Genomic DNA, 20,192 nt, shown 5'->3' with positions numbered 1-20,192 from the left:
AATTCAACTCATCATCACAGCAGACTAAATATCTTAACACCAGGAACTACAGGTACTGCCAAGGAATAAGAAAAGAAATAGCCACTTCCCAAATTGCTAGAGAACTATAAAATAGAGCAAAATGACAGCATAAAACAACATAAAGCACAATCCTATACACAACCCCCTGACCAGACCAGTTATAAATATAATTCAAATAGGGTGTTGCTGTTCGTTTTTCTTTCTTTAAGGAAGTACAGCAGTTGAAATTATAAGTTACAGCATGCGGGACCTCAATGTGAATCGGTGGTCTGCTTCACAAAAAGAATGGGCCTGTAAGCGGGCATTACAGTTTTATACCACAACAAAAACAAGTATTGTTATGACTATCTTCTTCTGGGAAACTGTCTTCTCCTCTGCGGATCTTCTCCTCCACTCTGTCCACGTCTGACCTCATCTACCATCTGCTCCTTTTCTGGAAAAAGATAGAGAAAGAAAAACACCTCCCTAACCTAACCTTACTGCATTAATATTATCTAACAATTCTCAGCCTACTGATTCTACGTATTATCTAAGACATTCTGTTCGGACTCCCTTGGCCCGGAAAAATATCAGCTAGACTCTAACTCTACATATGATGTGTAAGCATGTTTGCAGAGTCACTCTGCAGCTCTATATGTCAGTCTCAATAATTCAATTCAATCATACCATTGAATTAATGATTTTGACCCTTATTACATGTGAAATGTCACAATGTCAAATGTGAAATTTGACATGCATAATGTGAAACTTATCAATGATGGCCAGCTGTCTGGCCTCAAAACATGACATTACCACCACTGTGTCGCATTTAACCCATGCATCCCTCAATCCAATGTGTCCCCATTAAATTGGCTCTCAACCACCAAAACTTTGAGAATCATAGCTTTAAACTCTGTGAAATTAATGGTAATGGACAGGGACACAAATTAGGGCTAAATATCATGGTTCTGTTTTCTCGAGCAACTGTCTGAAATGCCAGAGAAGAGAGCCTTAAGTGCCTCAGTCCATGGACTATGTGCGTTGTAGGCGGATCTGTGTCTGACAGTAGTTACCCTAGGAATAATCTACAAGTGCCTTATGGCAGTTGTCCTTTGAGCTCTGGATGTGTAGGTGACTGATAGAAGTCAAGACAATGAGCTTTTACTGAGAGCGCGGCACCCACATCTAATGAAAAGATATTTCTCAAAACTGTCTCCAGGCCTTCCCACAGAGCAACAAGCTTAGAGGTTGTGTAAGTGATTAGGCCAGTCTCCCTTCGCTTGACAGTCCACATACTTCACATTGACTGAAAACTTGTTGAGGTTGTGGAGAAAAGCGATTTTGGTTCCAGTGTAATCATCAGCGATCATCATGGTTAGTGCCCCCTGCTTCTCTGCATCATGCTGAATATATTTTTCCATATCTGTTTTTCTGCTCTTTTGATGTCCTTCAATGTCTCATTTTTTGTTTTTTCTGTTTTCATCACTCCTGCATGACTAACTGAAACTGTGCCAAGGATAGATTATCTAGCATTGCTTTCATTCAGGCTATAAGTGAGCCAGGCTGCATTAAAAAGTCCACATTTTCCACACAGTTCTCTGTAGAAATATAAGTTGGGGTGGTGGGGTCTGGCAGCAGATGGTATCACACAGTCGAATTGCTACAATAACATTTTGAGTGTTTGTGTACATATTCTCTTTTGTCCATCTATGATAGATTCGATGTAAGCGGTTCAGGAGGCACCGTGCTGCACTGCTGCAGTAGAGGGTCACCGCACGCTCGGTCTGTTTGGACAACAGTGCAATACTCTGAAGGGAAAGAAAGGGTGTGCGTGTGTGTGTGTGTGTGTGTGTGTGCGCGCGCGCGCTTGCATGAGAAAATTGAAGAGAAGGAGAATGATGAAGTGGTTAGAGAGTGAGGAGGAAGCCAGAAGGGTGATTAATAAGAGGAGCATGGCTCTAACTCTGCTTGGGTTAGGAGTTCAGTCCTCTTAAAACTGCAGCACAATGAGTTAAACTGTACTTTAAATGGCAAATATAAATAATGCAGGACTCCTGGATCTGCTTCTTAAAACTGTCAAACAAAATCTCTCAAAAATGTTAAATATTTTCTATACTAATATTTAACTAAGATGTTAGTCCTTGTTGGCATTGTTCTCTCACTAGAGCTAACAACAGCTTACAAATGTGTTGAATATGTCATGGTCCTGGGTCGTGCGACCCAGTGTTTTGTGTTTAGTCTATTTTGATGTTTATTGTTTGTTTAGGTTCATTAAGTTATTCCAGCTCATTTGTAATTATATTACCCTTGTATTAAGCCTCCCTTGCCCTTCATGTGTTTATGTCTGTGTGTCTTGTGTTGTCAAGTTCATGCTGTTGCTTCTGTCATCTTCCACTGTACTCAGTCTCCCTGGTTCGTGCGTTTACCTGTCATGAGTCATGTCTGCATGGTTATGTTTAGTTCATGTCATGTCTAATCTCCATGTTTCCTGTTTTACTTTGAAAGTCTGTATTCAATGTCAGTGTATTTAGTTTCACCTCTCCTGTCCTGTCGTTAGGTTCATGTGTGTCAGCTGTGCTCCCATGTGTGGCCACTTCCCCTGATCATCCCTCATGTGTATTTAGTCTCTGTGTTTCATACAGTCCGTGTTGCGTCGTCTGTGTTCTCACCTCCATGTTTTCCCGGTCAGTCTTTGCAGCGAACATCATAGTCTCTGAGTTTCCTTAGTTTGTCACAGTATTAGTTTTCCCAGTTTAGTTATAGCCTAGCCACGCTATCCTTGCTTTGTCTCCAGCCATAATAAAGGCTCGCTTTCTGTTAAGTTCACTCCCGTCTACTCACTTGTGTACGCACCTGGGTCCATTACACACACCATCGCACGGCCTGTCTCTGCATACCGTGACAGTATATGGTGTTGTTCCTACAACATCATAATTAATGTCATTCCAACTGACCAATCAAGTTGCATCAGGACTGGGAAAATGATTTTCCTTCATGGCTTTCCCACATGGCTTACACTGTTAAAGGATCAATTTCAACAAAGCATTAAAAACAAATCATTTAGTAAATGCTGGTATGTTCTAGACACACCAGGTGTCATTTAGCAGCAGTGCATTAGTGAGAAAGTGCAAAGGGTAGCTGCTGTGAAGGTGCATGTATTTTTACTGAACTTCCTCACCAAGTAGTTCTTAGTTCCTAAACCTAAGCAGCGAGTGAGAGTGAAAAAGACAGTAAAACCAAGTGCAAAACACATGAAAAGGAGACTTTATTATTTTTACTTTATTCCACAGCCACCATTGCAACGTTCTTATGCGGCCTTTTCACATCTCTAACATGAGGACTTCCTCTCAGTGCCATTTAAAATGCACTTTTTTTTGTCTTTTTTATAACAGAAATGGCTGAAGATTCTATTCTATTCTGTTCTGGTGACTGTTTAAAATAATTTATTGTCTCATCTCAGTTTTGCCATGTCAAAATAAACACAGCAATTTCTGCCGTGTAGCAAAGTTTAATTCTAAAAGAACTTTGGGTTGGTTATGAAAGCATTTAAAGCAACAGAGGCTCTGTATCATTTCTACAATTTAAAAATTAAGAAAATAAAAATAAAAAAGGGAATGCACTGGGGGAAGCACCAGTCATGATCTAGTGAGGCTGTAGTTTGGGTATGTAAGGTGTTGTGGAGATGGACTAAAGCAAAGGACACTTGAGGCGTTTACTTCAAAATGGGATGTGGGCTTATCTAGCTACTTTTGGTGTTAACATTTTAGTACTACAAAGGCAGTTCAGGTCTAACCTATGCTGAAGGAATTGACCTGTTCCAGAGCGGATAAGACATGAACTGGTATAATATCAGTGCATACTGACCAGTCAATTCTCCAGAAAACAAAGTCACCATTCTTGGAAGAATTTCGGATCTGTGTGCACGGACAGTGGGAGGATCCAAAGTTTTGGCTATACTGAACGTTCTTTGTAATACTGGGTCCTAGTATGAAAGGGCCCCTACCCTGTACCTTGACTGCCAACTAAAAAAAGCAACAGGTGTGCAAGGCTAGAATCCAATAGAGTAATTATATTTTATCAATCAGTCAATTTGACCTTTTATCAATTACTTGAAAAAGCTACCCGAGAAACAAATATTTGCTGGGTAAACTAATAGTACTCCGCTAGATCAAAGTTACATACAGATGACAAGAGAATTATTGCCCCCTGTAGAACTGGCAGATTTCATATGTGAAAAAGCACCGTGGCAACATGTATAATTAAACTTCCTGCACCTGAACAAAGTGGATTTTAAAAAGATAACAGCCACAATATTTGGACATTTACCATTAATATAAGTAAATGGAAGAAAACACAAAAGATTTCCAGAATGTTCTTGATGTTTAGTTGGTTTCCTTCCATCATAGAGGAAAAAGAACTGTAAAATGTGTGTGTATGTGTGTAAAATATGCAAGGTAAATGTAAGATGGGGAGAGAAATCTAAATGTGCAAGGATGTGAATTTGTTTTTGTTTTTTTTATTTCTTAATTGTTGCAGAGCGTGAGGAGCCTGAAAGTAAAGAAGACATTCCAGTGTAGCAGGGATTCATCTATATGCAGTATTGTAGTGCAGTACTGCTGTGTGAACTGCTCCTGGGCTGGTATACCTGTGAGCATGTTTACTGCTATTGCACTGAGTGGTCTCAAGCTGTGAGGGAGTGGGTTACTCAGGGTCTCATTGTTAGTGCAGGACATTGACTTTAACCTGACCAATTCATGGAGGGAGAAGGATGTTTACATTTTTTTTCTGCTTGACTGAAATGTTCCTTTCACTGTGTGTTTTTTCCTGCATTGTTAATCGGGGTGTAGTTTTATTTTTCCTTTCCAATAACTGTGCCTCGCAATATTACTTGCATTAGTAATGTCTGGCCACTGTACACATTTTTATGGGCTTTCAAAGTTCAGTACACATGCTGTTTCTTTAAATAGATCTTGAGTGTGAAATAACACTTTCAAATGCATAAAAAATGCAAAAAAAACAAAAACAAAATGTTTAACACTTCATGATCATTCAAATTGAAGGTTTTAGACTTTTTAGTTACAAAAAGAACATTTAATTCTATACGTTACAGGGCCCTATTTCAGAAAGCAGATTTAGAAAAACATGAAAAAATGACTATGTCAAGCCTAAAAAACTCCAGGTTTTCTCTTACACAAAGTCACAGTTAGGTATTTGTTTGGTGTTATATTTCACATGAGAGTATTTATAATTAAACAGTCATGAATGGTCGCTGGACAATGCCGATTTATTTTCAGCTAAAAATCAAATAGGCTATCTACATTTCTAAAACTTTGTGACTTGTGGACAAGTTCCCCGCTGCTGAACCATTTACTGTGTGTTGCTGCTTAAATAAAATTAATCTGTATAGAGTTCAAATCCAAATTGCCTTTTACCAACTCCCATTTTGGCTTCAAGAGACAGAAACCCTCTCTTCTTTTAAGATTTGGCTTAAAACTTTCCTTTTGATAAATTTTATAGTTTGGCTTGGATCACGTGACCCTGAACCCTCCGTTAGTTATGCTGCAATAGTCCTAGGCTGCTGGGCCTTCCCAAGATGCACTGAGTGCTTCGTCTTCATTGGCGTATGTGTTTATACACCACTATGCATTTAATCATTAGTTATTATTAATTTCTGGCTTTCTTCCACCGTGTTTCTTTTGCTCTGTCTCGCTCCCCTCACTGCCAACCAGTCACAGCAAATGGCTGTCATTCCTTCCTCTGTTTGTGCAAGAGGTTTCGTCCTATCAAAAGGGAGTTTTTCTTTCTCAAGGTCTGATTGTTGTGGCTTTCGTTCTATGATTGTAGCATCTTTACCTTGCAATAGAAAGCGCCATAAGATTGTGATTTGGTGCTATATAACCAAAATTGAATTGAACTGAAATGAGATGAACGTAGAATAAAACCTGTAAAAAGGTGGTATTTAGAATACAGTTACTTTGTTGAAATAAATGGATTACACTGCGGTACTTTCCTGTTTCATTTTGTCGCGGGTCAGGACTGTTTGGGTTTTGTTTGACAGCTACGTTCCCTTGTTCCAGGCGGCAGCGTTACGGTTGCCATGGTTACAGGGCGACGCTCTCTCTCTCTCTGCGACTGTGTGTTTCCTGGGTGAGAGAGCGCCTTTTCGTTGTTGTTGTTGTTGTTGTGCTAAGCTAACAGGCAGAATGCTACAAGCATAGCTCTAAAGAATGTAGCATCATGGGCAGTGTAGTCCGTGTTGCAGGGAGAATGGACTGTCATACACGTTATGGGTCTGTGAGCGCGAGGAGGGAGAAAAAGGGGAGTGGAAAACTACGAGTTGTCATCGAGCAAAAACGGGAGCTGGAAGCATGTAAATATAATAATAACCACTTCAGCCAAGAAGAGTGCCTGACGAGCCCAGTTGTAAGTAAGCTATTAAGGCTCGACTGTACACCGTGTTCGTGTTTTCCTCCGAAACAATAAGTTCCGTTGGAGCAGTCTTTCAACGCCTCTCTCTGTCTCTCGCAATAAAAGTTGACCCAGACAACAAAGTAAAGCTATTTTTCGGCTACGAGCCGACAGGGACCCCGCCGTATTAGTCAGAGGTCCCTTTACTACAGTTCGGAGTCGCGGACCTTCAGTAATAGTAATAAATCACACAGCAATAGTACATTCACGTTGTTGTAAAAAGCATGATAATATATTAAGTAATCCAAAGTATTCAGAATACGTTACTGTCATTGAGTAACGTAACGGAATACGTTACAGAATACATTTTGGGGCATGTATTCTGTATTCTGTAATGGAATACATTTTAAAAGTAACCTTCCCAACACTGGCTACAACATAGTCTCAAAAATGATTTTACAAAGTTACATAGCATCTGCTTTGTGACCAAAAGTATGGTTGATCAGCTGAACACCCAAGAGTCAGCTGGTTGATTGAATGGCCTTTGTACTGCAGAATTAAGTCTGAATCTCACTATTGTCCTGTGTGTCTTCATGAAGTAAGAACCCGTGTTTTAAACATCCCTTCTCCGACTATAGTATATCCCGCCTCTCGTGCCTGGTCTTCCTCTTCACAGGAATTGGTCAAGACCTTAATGGACTGCAAGAAAAACAGAGCCTTGGTTATGTTTACATTCTCATAGCAGTGGTAGTTGAAATCTAAATGACATAATAAAATTTGGCCTCTCTACCAGCCTCATTGAAAGCAACAGAGTGTATTCACTCAAGTGCTGTGCTGCTTTGAAGCCCCTGCTGGTATTTGACATTTGATTTTCTAGCTCCATACAGAGGCTACTTTATGACAACTCTCGACAGATCTTTTAGATCTGTTTTACTAGTGTGTGTGCGTTACTAGTGTGTCTTGTTGCTTCTCACTTGTTATAGTTATTTTTGGCTTGGAAGAAGCAAGCTGTGTAGGGTTGACGATTATTTTCCTAGTAATTCCTTCCTCCCACAATAGGAATTTTCAGGATCAGATGGAGATTCATCACCAATGTCTTGCGTTGTCTGTACTGCATGTGAGAAATATTTAACTGATTTCTATTTGTAAAATGTTCGCATAATCAAACTCACTTCAAATCCTATTTGTGGCTAGTATTAAATCACTACAGAAGATATGCAGTCGTGGTCAGAGGTTTGCACACACTCATCATAGGCATGAATGTTGTGTTATTTTACATTTTTAATGATTGATGAATTGCACAGCATACATATTTAATAACTTGAAAAAAAAAACAAGATTTGGGTGCACAAGTTGGAATCCACACAGGGTCATAGTACACAAACACTCTCACTAATATTTGGTTAAATGTCCATTAGCAATTTGCAACTCAATTAGGCAATTTTGATATGAACATAAACAAGCTTCTGACATAACTCTGGCTGAATATTAGAATCCTTTTCTTGGACATAATTGGTAGAATTAAATTAGTTAATTTCCTGGTAGTATAGGCCACAGTAAGGTTGATATCAGGGCTTTCAGAAGGTCATTCCAGAGGCCTAATGGGTCATTTCTCATTTCTTTTTCTTTGCTAACCTCTTTCTTTGAGTGCTTTCTTGTACTTCCTCATTCCACCATCAATTCTCCTTGTCCACTTTCTTCTGTCTCTTGCAGATTTTGCCTTCTGCATAAGATGAAGTCCACCTGTTTGCACCTTCCTCTACTCTTTTGTTACTCTGTTTCTCCCTTTTCTTAAATTACATGTTCACGACAGCCATTTCCATCCTCCATCATTGTAAAAATCCACCACCATCTGCCTGTCTTCTTTTATCTCCTTAACAAAAAATAATTTAGAGGGAACAGTTGTGCTCTTCATATTACATCACCTCTCCATCTCTCTGCACGTATCTGCTCCACGCCATGTGCATGATGGAGAATAAAGAACTGCAGCAGAGTCTTGAAGTAAAATCATTGCAATAGAGAAACAGACACACCTATGTCATCGAAAAAGATAAGGCAGAAAAACTTTGTTTCCCATTGCCAACTTCAAAGTTAGCTAGGTCGCATTGATGCAGGAACTTTTATTGATTAAACTTTTTTAGGTGAAAATGTTGATGACTGATTTCTTCATGTGTCTTCTTGCATATGTGAAAAACTGATACTGGTTTTATTTTTGAGGAGTTCATTAATATATAGTTAAGTTTAAAATGTGTAATTTCGAACCACTTACAAATTATAAGCATAAGCTCTCTTAACTTGAAACAAGTCTTGGGATGAATCAACAACTGAGAATTTGCTAAATTATTATAGTGTCACTGACTATGACTTTAACCACAGAGCTGACAGAAAGTACTGAGTCCAAAGACCGCTTCACAGAAAAAATGTTTTGGTGACATTATATTATATACATTATATACATTTGTGTGCCACCAAGTTCTGAAGACCAGGTACTTTGATTTGGTCTACAGTTTAAAAAGTCAGCCTTACCTTCTCATATTGTGTAGTGACTTAAAAGTATATTCTTCTATTGGAGCTCAGGGCTTTTGTTTTTGTTTTGTTTTCTCAGATACCTCCCCATAAGAATTAAAAATTATGACAAGTTATTTGGTACTGAACATTTATTGTGAAAAACAAAGAGAGAGAGCAAATCTCTCAATTTGCATTGTAAATTTTATAATATTTGAAATAGTGTAAAAGCATATTTGTATTTCTCTGGGTTCTGCTTTAAGGATGTTAGACATAACACCAGACAAAAAACAGATTTGTTTACGTCAGGGATTGGGTCTGCATACAATTATAAAACAGCACATGACATGTGGCATGTAGCCTCTGCAGAGTGTTTTGTTTAAACTATGTCAACATTGATACAAATATTTGGATTATTCCCTGCTGAGAGTGACAGAGAACTATTACAATCTCCTAGTTTTACGAGCACAGTGTTCCCATAATGGCCTCAAACTGGCCATTATGGGAACACTGTGCTCGTAGAACAGATAAACGGCCTCTCAATTGGTTGTAAACAGCATGCCACCACCGCCACTGCCCGTTTTCTATTGTGGTCTACTAGATTCTGATCTATTGTGTTTACTGCTTCTCTTCATGAAATTCACAAAATAGATAAAATAGCTACAAATTTTAACACACTGCATTGACAAAAGTATTCACTTACACATTCAAATCATTGAATTCAAGTGTTACAATCACTTCCATGGCAACAGGTGTATAAATCAGGCACCTATGCATCCTATGCTTTTATACACATTTGTGAAAGAAGGGGTCGCTCTCAGGAGCTCAGTGAGTTCCAGGATGGTTACGTGATTGGATGCCACCTGTGCAACACGTCCATACGTGAATTTCCTCACTATTAAATATTCCACAGTTAGCTTATAATATTATAATATAGTATTATAACAGAGCGGGAGCTATTGGGAATGACAGCAACTAAGCTAGTCAATCGCTATAGACCTCTAAACTTCATGTGGCCTTCAGTTCAGCTCAAGAACAGTGTGTGCAGAGAGTTTTATGGAATGGGTTTCCATCGCTGCTGCATCCAAGCCTTACATCACCAAGCACAATGCTAAGTGTCAGATACAGTGATGACGTGTTTTCAGGAGCAACGAATCATGATTCTCCGTCTGGCAAGCTGATAGACAAGTCTGGGTTTGGTGGCTGCCATGAGAATGGTACATGTCTGACTGCACTGTGCCAAGTGTAAAGTTTGATGGATGGGGTATATAGTGAGTGGTTGTTTTTCAGGGTTTGGGGCTTGGCCCTCAGTTCCAGTAAAAGGTCTCTTGATGCTTCAGCATACCAAGACATTTTGGACAAAAAACCTGTGGAAGGGGTTGGCCGACATCTTATTAAACACTATGGATTAAGAATGGACTCTCACTTAAGTTCATATGCATGTAAAAGCAGACAAGAGCAAATACTTTTGGCAATATAGTACATATTCATACATGAAGGCCAGTTATATTGACAGTCTTAAATAACTAAAACATAGTAACAATACTTGAATACTGGATTTAGAAGGAGTAAAAAGACACAAAGGACACACTTGCATCCTCAATTATAGCTCCAGGTGCATGTTAGGGATTGAGAAATCTTTAAACCTTTGTGTGGTCTTCATAGACAGTGTTATTTCATAACCACGGTTCAAAACAGAAGATGGCTGTACCAACATACAGCATATGATGGTGGTAAAGCATATGTTCCTCCCATCCAGGCAACCATTATAACGTTTGGCAATGACGGTGCCCTTCCAGATCTGTAAAATGACAATTCCATAGGCACTGATACATCCCCATACCACCAGAGATGCAAGCTTTTTATGTGAGTGCTTTTTTAGTATCACTTACTTTTCTAGCCCTTTGTTGTCCTCTTCCAAACTTTTCTGAGACATGTTGCTGCCATCAAATCCTGTCCCAATATTTTTTTCGCAAAATGTCTAAATTTAAACATTTAATATGCACTCTCTTTTATTGTGAATAAAATATGTGTTTATGAGATTTTTACTGATTTTTGGGGAGAAGTGAGATTGTGCATTTAATATGAAAAGAAAAAGCTATGATACACAGTTGACTGTGAACTGAAGAGGAGGCAACATAGATATAAACAATATCCCTGTTCTAAGGTTTTTTGCCAATAAAAACCCTTCTACATTCTAAAAGAAGGAAAACCATCCAAAAGTTTGAATACTATTATGTGAGCAAACTGATAATAGTGTTCAAAGATCAATATTTAGGTTTTCTATTAATGAACATTCAATGAACAATGAACATTCAGTTTCATTGTAGCCTTTCCAGTCTGGATATTATCAAGCCCTACTCAGAAAGATCTGTACAACAGAAAAGCATAATTTATATACAAAGTGAAAAATAGTGGACCTGCTATTGAACCTCAATACTTACTTGATTATAAGCAACCATAATTTGAACTCTATCACAGTTATATAAGATATTTGATTAAAGCTGGTTGTATCAGACATCCTAGCCCTATTATTATTTCACAAATTGTCAAGAGAAATATACAAACAGTGCAGCAGAGTCTGACGTTTTGTGAAATGAGTTATATAGGTAATGGATTGTGATTGCACTGGTTTTTAAAGCCTCACTGCTATAGTAGATGATACTGTTATGCTCAAAAACTTGTTGTCTCAACACCAGATCCAGATATCCATGGTTGGCTAATCTTTCCCCTGGAAAATGTCCTATTCTATATCTAAGTTTGATTTTTATATCTAACAAAAACCCTGCCTCTCGCCCTATGACAGCTTGGATCGGGTCCAGCGCCCCCTGTGACCCTGAGAAGGATAAGCAGAAGCGAATGGATGGATGGATGGATGGACAAAAAGATGACAAGTTTTTTTTTTCTTTAGGCTTTTAAAAAAAGGCTTCACTTCTACCTCATTTTAAGCTATTGCCAGTTGAATTATACAATGTGCTCATATTTTTGTAATGCTGTTCTAGTGTTGTTGACCGTTCAAAGGGCTTTGGACTACAAGCCATGTAATCAAAAACTATGATATTTTCACCTGCAACTCAAAAAATTCAAAAACCAACACTTCTCTGCCAGAACATTACAAGGAAGCTCTGAGTAACATGGCAGATCTGAAAGCGTGGCTAATGGAACTAAAGACATTTAGAGCTTTGATCTAAACTTGACAGTATCGATGACCACTTCGTTAGGAATTGCAACGCTGTCACAACCATTGCCAGTAACATGACAGAGAGGAAACAAAAAGTTGATTGCCATACCACAGTGACTGTGGTAAAACAGTGACTGAAAATTCAGTAACATTTTATAGTATATAGTATAGTCCTGAATTACCAAAGCAATTAAACATCCATCCATCCATCTTCTTCCGCTTATCTGGGGCCAGGTTGCGGGGGCAGCAGCCTAAGCAGAGAAGCCCAGACCTCCCTCTCCCCAGCCACCTCCTCCAGCTTGTCCGGGGGAACACCAAGTTGTTTACAGGCCAGCCGAGAGATATAATCTCTCCAGCATGTCCTGGGTCTGCCCCAGGGCCTCCTCTCGGTGGGACATGACGGAACACCTCACCCAGGAGGCACCCAGGAGGCATCCTTGTCAGATGCCCAAACCACCTCAACTGCCTCCTTTCTATGTCGAGGAGCAGCGGCTCTACTCTGAGTCCCTCCTGGATGGCTGAACCTCTCACCCTATCTCTAAGGGAGAGGCCAGCCACTCTTTGGAGGAAGCTCATATTTTATCCGCAATCTTCTTCTTTAGGTCACTACCAACAGCTCGTGACCATAGGTGAGGGTAGGGACGTAGATCAACCAGTAAATCAAGAGCTTTGCTTTTACACTCAGCTCTCTCTTCACCACGATGGACCAGTACAGCATTCGCATCACTGCGTCTGCAGCACCAATCTGTCTGTCAATCTCCCATTCCCTTCTATCACTTATGAACAAGACACCAAGATACTCCACCTTTTTCCGGCTGAGGACCATGCCCTCAGCAATTAAACAAATCTGAGCCAAAGAAGAAATGTATGTTAGCTGGTAAATACTGAAGGAATTCATATAAAAAATAGTACTGGCTTGTTGAACTTGGATACCATACCATTAACAGAACTTTTGAGAAAAAAAGGCTTACAAACAAAATGTAAAATGTGCTCATCAGCTGCTTCCTAGCCTGATATTACTCGTTCTTCAGCTTGATGGCTCCGTTCATTCTGGTGTCCATCATCTGATTTTGGGCATTACCATCACAACAGGCACCAACCATTTTGCAGCCACAGCTCCTTGGAGCAGCGTCAATAGTATGGTCCCTTTGGACTTAATGTCCTCAGACTCCCCCAGCATGGTAGAGTAGAGTTTTTGCTGGGGGTGGGAGAATATAAAAAATTGCAAGTTTGAATGCCAGGGGATTAAGTAAACTGAAAAGAATTGAAGAAGGTCATAACTCAGATCATCCATGAGAGAGTTGCAGATATAAAATTGGTACAGAACAGATGGCCCAGTCAAGTGATACATACAGTTTCTTAAATTTAAACTTTAAAACTTAATTTTGTAAATTTCATGAAAATTTACAATATATGTGCAAAGCAGAGCATGAGCTGGCCTCCAATGATGACGTTTTCTTTGTGTCTTTTTGGCTTCTCAGTAGGAGATAGGCAAAAGTGAAAGAAACAGCTGTAGTTAACAGACTTTGCATTACTTGTGTTTTCTTCTTGTCACATGTTGTTTCCCTCTTCGTTTATCATTTTGTATTCCTCTCATATTCGTTACTGTACCAATTGCTCCCAGTTTTAGATATGAGAAAGGAAAAGGAGACCGATGTAAAGAAGGGCTTACCAATGGGGGTAAAAAACCCAAAACATTTTGTGAAATGAGAAATTCTCAAAATAACCATCATCTTCAGATCAGTTCTTTTAAGGCGAGTGTACATTATAGATTCAAAAGTGAAGCAGTTGTGTCAAATTAAGATGTTTTTAGCACCTAATCCAGGGGTGTCCAACTCCAGCCCTCGAGGGCTGGTGTTCTGCAGGTTCTAGATATCACCCTAGGTCAACGCACCTGAATGAAATGATTAGTTCATTAACAGGCCTCTGGAGAACTTCAAGACATGTTGAGGAGGTCATTTAGTCTTTAAATCAGCTGTGTTGGCTCAAGGACACATCTAAAACCTGCAGGACAGGACACCCCTGAGGACTGGAGTTGGACACCCCTGACCTAATCTAAGTCAGGCTGATCTATTCAATTCAATTCAATTTTATTTATATAGCACCAAATCACAACAACAGTCACCTCAAGGCGCTTTATATTGTACAGTAGATCATACAATAATAGATACAGAGAAAAACCCAGCAATCATATGACCCCCTATGAGCAAGCACTTTGGCGACAGTGGGAAGGAAAAACTCCATTTTAATCCGATCGTTCAGTCTGACGTCACTAGCCGTGTCTGGGCCTAAACTCTGCTGCAGGTCCATATATCAAATGATCACTGTGGCATTACTGAGAGTTAAAACACTGTCTTAAGTCTTTCATCTTTAATAAAATTATCAGCATTCTGCTCTACCAGGTGTAACAACTGAGTTTAACATCCAGGCATCCATGAAAACGGAATTTATGACATTTAACGGAGTTAGAAGTTAGCAGGGAGTTAGCTTGCTAGCTTCAATCTAAATACAATATAGCATGTCCTGACTGCGGGGTTTTGGAAACGAATTAAAACGTACAGCTTTCTTATCACTTCCAACATAAATGAAGACAGAAAACTAAACAGCAGTGACGTTTGTAGGGTTACTGAAGTTGGGCTAGCTGGTATATAATGATGTGCTACGTGACCGCTAGCAACACAGCTATATTAGCATAATATAAACAAGCTAACTTTTTTTCCACTCGATAAAAGTTAACGTGAGGGTTCTCAGTAGTCAGGAACAAATGTAATCGCATGGCAGGATGCTGTAAAAGGACCAAACTTCAGCCAGGAGAACAACTGAGATAATCCATCCACAATACGAGGTTAGTCATTCATATACTGCCGCATGGGCTGTGCTGTAGTTACATCGTAAGGTTTTAAAAACTGAGCTTAAATAAATGATTAGCGGTAATAAAAGCCGAGGGAGGTCAACGGTGATCACTGACTTTTTTAGGAGCTTTTTGAGATTAAGTAGAAGAAAATACAAAGCATTAAACATGTTAACAACACAAAAGCCATATTAAATGCAGACTACTTTAGTCCCGGAAGTAGGATTTGTCACGTCATCACTTAATAATCGGACAGGAAGGGAGGGGCGGGGCCATCTGCTGCGACCGGTTGGGGTGAGAGAAGAAAAACAGGATAAAGACATGCTGTGGAAGAGAGACGATGTATGTTTCAGTGCAGAGAGGTCTAAATCTGATCTTTAATTTTCCTCAATAAAAACTTCAGCTTTCTAAACTCTCAAAACAGGCTTTCTTTAATGCAAATTTTGTAAATGTATCTCAATCCAGCTGTTTATATTTTACTTTTTTAAATATGACCTTGATATTGTCATACTTCATTTGGTTTAATGGCCTCCATGTTGAGAATTAGCCTGATTAACTCTGCTTTGACTCACCAAAGATTTACTGACTAGCAGAAGTTGATAGAAATGCACATAAATTCAAAATGTTGCTACTGAGCTCCTCAAAACTAGATTGATTTCTTTACTCACCACATCTGGGTTATAGATATCAGCAGGAGCTATTTTCCAACACCTTGCAAATTATCTAATTTCACTGGTTTTAGAGCAAAAATAATAAACTAAAAGTATAAGCAAACCCATTTTGAAGCATTTTGTTTGTTGATTACCATCGCTAATCAGAAGGTCACTCAGCAATCATATCCTCCACCAAGACAAGTGCCAAATTTTGCAGTTCATCAAAACTGAGATGCACAAAAATGTAACTTAATTTGAATCTAATGTCCACTTTTTATTCAACTCCAAAAGCATTCAGGAAATTCATCGTCATCTTATCTTCCTGAAAAAAAGGAAAAAGCATTTGAAAAATGTATTAAAATGCCTACTATTTGGCTTTGAAGTCAACCAGTTGCTAAGTTGCTAACTAGCTTACACCAGTTGCTAATGGTTACTTGCTACTTCCTATTGCTAGGGAAGTTTATATGTACATAAAACACAACAAAATGAACGGTTATCCTATTAAAGATATTAATATTATATGTCTGCATGTTCCCAGCATCAAGGTATGTGATTGACTATAGAAACATCCAATCTAATTTCCCTGGAAATGGACTGGTTGTACCTTTTAATCACACTGGGAACATTTCAGGGCATTTAATCTGCTTGGGGTGTTTTATTTTGAAAACTGACCATCTTCTCTGTGACACTTATGTGTTTTGCTTTTGTCTGTAATAAGAGTCCGAGAATGCTTAAGTAAATAAATCCCCACATCCTTGATGTTGTTGAACCAAACAAAACTGCCATGCATTATGTGTTCTTGCCATAACTCACTGCCCACTAACTGACTACAGAAAAAATATTCTATTTGTACGATTAGAGACTCTTTGGTAAACAATAAAAAGTCTTTGTGAGGGTGAGAGACTGAAAAGCTCAGAGATAATTATTGTCTCCATGATTACTTTATTCTCTGTGTAAAACCCTGGCATAGTGTGACTGATAACACTTTTAAATATGCATTGTGTTTCCTTAGAAAACGACAGATGCATAACACAATGGATGCAGTAGTTCTAAAGACATGAAAGTTGTATTAACTTCTGTTCTTCAACAGCACTGCAGTCCTGTACATGCTTCCATTGAGAAAGCAACAAAGGTTTTGAATTATGCTGTTACACTACCCTGTGGGGATAAACTAGCTTTGTGTGATAGAAAGGTAAGACGTACAGCTGGTTCCATGATGCAGCGTGCCCATTCCAACTAAAGATTTTAAAAAAAAGAAAAGAGGTTGAGATTGAGATATTGTATATTTACCATTGTGTGTTATAAACGATTACTGACCACGCTGTGTGTCCTTTTGGCCAAATGACTGCTATCACTTGCAGTATATTACTGTGTGAATGCACTGGGTCCAGAAACCAGAATGATAAAGTGCATGTTTACTGAGCACACAGCATACAGCATTTGGTTCTGGTAAACAGCATTCATCATGTGAGACCCTGAGAGGTAGAGAAAAAAATAAAATTTCTACCATTTCACAAAATATAACAGTCGTTGACAATAACAGTTTGTGGGAGCATTAAAATGTATTGGCAACTTTTTCTCAGTCCTAGCTGGCAGTGCATCCCTTGTTTATCAGTTCAGTTGAAAACACAGCGAGTATCTGATTATAACTGAGGACAGTGAAACTTTCTTTAGGTCACGAGCAGTTGTCCAAGCATTTCACTACATATCGTACTGTGTATGACTGTGTACGTGACAAATAAAATTTGAATTTGAATTTGAATTTGATCTCTATCGTCATTACTTTATTATGTTTCTGGAACTGATCTGTAAATCCCTTTTCTCTAATTGTTTTATTGTTTTCTAACAAAATGTACATTTACACAGTAACAGGTTAGTTATGTTCTCTTCAAACAGGTACCAGAAAACAATGGGTGACATTATGGTTGCGCTTTCCATCTTTTCTACAGTGTGTTTGGTTTATACGGTTGTCTGGCACTTCAGTGTAGCTTCGCTAAAGCCTTTCCATATTAGGGAAGTTCTGTATCTACTGCAACCTATAAATATTTCATTATTAATAAAGTCACTTAAAGTAGGCTGTGTTCATGATTTGTGCTACTGGTGCTGAAGTACAATCTGCAGCCGCAGCAGAAATGGAGGTTCCTAAACCAGTTTTTGTTCAGCCTGTGCTACTAACATACTGATAAAACTGTCCTTTTTAAGTTGTAATTATTTATCAAATGACTGAAGACATTGCCAGCTTATTTACCTAGTACCTGGGATAGACTGGACATTTTGTTCAGTCTGTTTTTTATGCACTAATCATACCATGATTGCATTCTGCATAAATTTGTTATGACCATGTAGTAAATGACACGTTCCAGAAAGAATACTAAAAGCTTTTTTAAAATGGTGGTGTGATAATAGATATCAATTAGTTTTTGGTATATGACTTTAGTGACCACCATATTTGTGCTGGATAAATCAAGCTGTAGCACGAATGTGAAACCTCACCAGAGAGATAAATATTAATGCGGCTTTATCCATAGGGGCAGCTCACAGACATGAAAGCAAGTCTGTTAACACCAATCGAGCATCTGCCATCTCTCATGAGCTTTGTCTAGCTGATCCAAGCTGAAAGCTGAGCTGCACAGGGCCAATATCTAAAGAGGCTGTTAAGAACAGTGATCAAAACTCAGCTGTATCAAGGGGCAGCTGTGTGGCTTTGGCTGCATGATGTTTGTGCCAAGGTGTCTGTGTTTATTTTAATAAGATAAGATCATTTATGCCAAAAACTTGAGAAATTTCTTTGTTACAGAAACCAAAACATTAAACATAGCTCAGTAATATAAAACTGTTAAATAAACATCTAAATACAATCTAAATTCAACAGAATATAATGTATAAACCTGAATATATTTGTATAATAGTATTAAGGAGCTAAAATGCTGTAGTATGATACAATAAGCTGCTGATCTGTGGCAATGTGCAAAAGGACCAGATGATGACAAGAAATAGAAATATGCTGCAGACAAGGTAAAAGCTAAAATACATGTGACAGATTTCAAAGATTATACTTAGTTTCTAAAAATGGTCAATTTTGTGAGAAATTATGGCAACTAAGATTGCACAAACTGGATCATCATCACCACGAGTGAGTTAGACTCAGGAAGAAGAAAGCCTACAAAAGTCCAGACAACAAACCACAGTGATTTTTCATCTTCTGGACATACTTGAATTTAATTTCAAACGTTACTAAATGTTGCTGCTCACTCTGATTCTCATTTTCCCCAAGAAATCTGAAGCCACTGTGGCAGTACATCAACTTTTTCTTCTTTCTAATGGTCTGCAGTTGGTGCCTTCTTGGGTAAATCCATTAATGGTGAATGGTGATAGTTAAAATGCTAAAGTCAGGGCTTCACCATTAGTCCGTGTCTAAGAACAGAACTAAGAACTAATGAGGCTGAGTGTTCTCTGTCCCACTGGCCATCATTCATTATTAAGGCAAAATTCCCCGAGCTTTGCAGCCAAATATACATGCCTGTCAGTATATTTGCCTAATAGTGTAAAGGGTCTTGTGACTAAGGTGATGGCGTCGAGAGACAAAAAAATGAGAATAATAGCTGATGCTTCCATTGTTTCCATTTCTGGCTCACTTTGCAGTTATTATGTGAAATCTAGCAGAGGTTCCTTTGATTTTCAATTTCCTGCTTTAATGGAATATTAATGGGTATTCCAGGTGAAATTTTTTTCCATGAGGCATACAACGTTGGCTGTTCTACATGTGAATTAAAAAAGCATTAGTCCTCTTGTTTGTCACAAGCTGGAACCCCTTCACACTCGTTCAGCAGTCAGATCACGTTTCCATTTGCAGACACTATGGGTTTACACCCACACATTTAAATCTGAGCTAAGCACACTACAGTATATCTGCTGCTCTGGTGATAACACATTATTTTGTGTGCTCAGTCGCACAAGCATTTAAAATTCACAGCAATATCTTAATTGGAATGGATTTGCGCATAGGGATGAATTTGTAAGAGAAAGAGAAGTTTTGCATCTTTAAACTTTTGAACACTGACACTTTTGAAACGTAAAACCTCAAAACCAAAATAATCTCTAACCACTGATGTAATTTATTGTCACATAAGGTGGCCAATGAACAGAGAAAACTGCTGAAAGCTATTGGAGGAAGCAGACCAGCTCACTTATCAAGCAGAAGGAAAAAATGCCACATCTGATGTATTTTGGCACTTCACTTTGTCCCTTTGAGTAACAGCAAGATGTCTTGAAAATACTAACTTTTTAAAGAGAGAACTTCTTGCAGTCTTGATTGAGCCTCAGCTGACTGAGTTTTTGCTACAATTTTCTATAGCAAAAATCCATGTTTTGAAAAAAGCTTTGTGAAATGGTTCAGTAGGAGGTCACTACCTTGACTGGGAAAGGAAAACCATGGTCCAAACATGAAGCCAGACATGTGAGTGAAGCACTGAATTGAGCATCTTATGAGCCTTAACCACTGAGACTCATCCAGCCATAGTCCAAAAAAATGACATGCAGCCCCTGCTTTGTTGACCCACCACATATAGACATATGCACTAGAATCGACTGTTGT

General features: G+C 38.7%; 1 protein-coding gene across 1 annotated transcript in view; it reads left to right on the top strand.

Annotated features, from left to right (window-relative positions):
- The window catches only part of ntsr1 (neurotensin receptor 1 (high affinity)), a 92,293-nt gene that overhangs the window by 1,758 nt on the left and 70,343 nt on the right, over positions 1-20,192 (top strand). The window lies entirely within an intron of this gene.

Source organism: Rhamphochromis longiceps, linkage group LG20 (assembly GCF_057381845.1).
Source record: "Rhamphochromis longiceps isolate RC_006_pf linkage group LG20, R_longiceps_female_GT1.1, whole genome shotgun sequence".
NCBI classification, from domain to species: domain Eukaryota; kingdom Metazoa; phylum Chordata; class Actinopteri; order Cichliformes; family Cichlidae; genus Rhamphochromis; species Rhamphochromis longiceps.
This window is presented reverse-complemented; position numbering and strand designations above follow the sequence as displayed.